The 2311-nt window shown below is 46.1% G+C and overlaps 1 protein-coding gene across 1 annotated transcript in view; it reads right to left on the bottom strand.

The window, feature by feature from the left end:
* INSC (INSC spindle orientation adaptor protein) overlaps positions 1-1782 on the bottom strand; it is a 57588-nt gene extending 55806 nt beyond the window's left edge. The window contains exon 1 of the mRNA XM_072422984.1: positions 1470-1782. The gene's annotated coding sequence lies outside the window, so the exon portion shown is untranslated. The remainder of the gene's footprint in view (positions 1-1469) is intronic.
* Positions 1783-2311: the final 529 nt, after the last annotated feature.

The raw sequence follows: 2311 nt of genomic DNA, 5'->3' as shown, positions 1-2311 counted from the left end.
GCTGACCCCCCACACACACAACACTGCAGACCTCCTCCACCTTCCCCTGCATCACACCTGACACCTGGGCTGTTTTCCACCAATCAGGTGTCCATGCTTTTCCTTCTGGTATTTGTATCAGCTAACAACTCTCATCCAGGTAAAGAACAGACCCTGAAAAATGCCACAGACATGGCTGGGACTTGTAGTCCCTTGGAATGCCAGCACTGATGTTCTGTTTGAGTGCTGACATAGTTTTACGTTTGCTGTAAACATTTACTACAAGCTGTTCTTGTCCCCGGGTCGGACCTGCACAGAGGTCCCTTTGTCATCGGACATTCCTCAGCCCCATTCATGGGATTCTGCTGTCGCAGGCGATGTCCTGGAATGTCGCCCTGGAATTCTGGCAGCGTTCACAGATGTCACAGCGCCCGATGGTCATGTGATCATCGCTGTGCCCTGGCATTGGTATAATTTATTACTTCCAGGATTTATTCATTTGGTGTAGAAATCTTTTCCACTTGTTTGGGGTGACCCCTCACTAAGGGTGAACCCTGCTAAACAAGCACCAGATTCATCACATGTGCTGACACGTAACGCAACACGCATCAACGTATGTTACATAACATTCTCAGGGTGCTGACAACAACATACTAACTGCCACTTGGAGCCTCCGTCAGGACATTACAGGGTGACAACACAGGAGCATAATTAAAAGACAGGGACAGTGTTGTCACCGGAAGTGTCTGAGCAAGGACCTACATGGCAGGATCACCTGAGAATATTTTAATAAATAATTTAGCAATGATATTAACATGTAATTTCAGTGATTGGCATATTGTACTGTGCTGCCATGATATGCTCCATTTGTTATCATTAGAAGGATTCACTAAAGAGAATTCCATTACCTGGGTACAGTGGCCCCCAAACACCTCTCAGCATTAAAGAAGGCTTCAGCTGAGAACAGCTGCTTTTAGTGAGCCCCATCTACAAATACCAATCGCCTGGCCCTCTGGCTTGCAGTAAAATAATAAAACCCTTTACTTTATCTCATTTACAGAAAAGGTTTTAGCTCCATTAGTGTTTTCCTGTCTGGATCTCATTGGGGAGACAACAGGAAGTGAGGGAAGATCACTTGGAGTTGTCACCAGGACGGGCGTCCCTATTGGAAGAATTTCTGTTCCGATGATGATTGTAACATTTTGGATTTCCCATCACTTTCTGCTTTGGTGACACCAGGAATACTGAAAAGTGTGAATCTCCCCATTGGGGACACAGGAAGCAATAAAACCTGATGGGGGTTCAATTCTTCACCTCGCCATTTACAGCAAGAAACAAACTTAACCCATTGGGGGAAATGATAGAGGAAGGGATTGACTTCTGATAATAAATAAGTTGGAGGGGATTTCCATGTATAAATTGGGGGAGATCTGGCTGAGTGAGGACGGTCGTCTTTCCTGGGTGGGATAATATATTGCAATGTCGCTCACCTGGTGGTAGCGCAGTCTCTCTATGGCAGAGCTCGCTCCTCTCTCCCTCTTCTCCCGCAGATTCTGGAGGATGAACAGACCGCCAGGCTTTGCATACTTTTACACTGGGCTCGGCACTCCTTCTATTTTGGTCTGCCATGGAAGAGGAAATATTTTCCCAGTTTTGCGGTGAGGCCCAGGGATGGGCATGTCGGTAATTAGAGACTTGGAGGGTAACAAGAGGCTGAGAGGGAAGAGCTGCAATCACTGAGGGGGAAATAACAGAACGGGTGAATGTTTGTGTGGAGGCTCCTGGACCCCCCACCCTCTTCTTAGGGCCTTGGGCAATGCTGGGACATGTAGTCCTACAGAGATACCCCACAGATCATTCTGCAGGTGAAAAACTTTACTTTTTTTATTGGATGTATTATTTTTACTGGAGAGGAGTCTGCAGACACAGCACTCCATGTGTCATTATTTCTCTATAGGAAGATTTCGGCAGGTTTTTTTCTCTTTGCTTCCTGTCCTAGTGGCACAACAGGAAGTGTTAGGAAATCTCTTGAGCATGGGGGTAAGTTCTCCTGAAATGGTTGTCACTGGAGCAGCATTGGAATATTTCCCCTTTATTCTTGTTTTGGTGACAACTTACACTTTTGGCTTTCCCATCGCTCTCTGCTCAGTGGCACTGGGACAAATGGATAAAACATTTTATGACAATTTTGTGACAAACAATCCCCCTTCATCAGGGCTGAAGTGCGAATCAGAATGACAACTGGAAGCAATAAATGTAGAAATGGTGGTCAGACGGCTGACGCTTTGATCAAGCTGCTCCTGCTGCAAACATTCTGACAATCTGGAGGCGG

The sequence above is a fragment of the Pyxicephalus adspersus genome, chromosome 9 (assembly GCF_032062135.1).
Source record: "Pyxicephalus adspersus chromosome 9, UCB_Pads_2.0, whole genome shotgun sequence".
Lineage (NCBI taxonomy): Eukaryota > Metazoa > Chordata > Amphibia > Anura > Pyxicephalidae > Pyxicephalus > Pyxicephalus adspersus.
The sequence above is the reverse complement of the archived record's forward strand: the minus strand, read 5'-3'. Positions and strand labels throughout refer to the sequence as shown.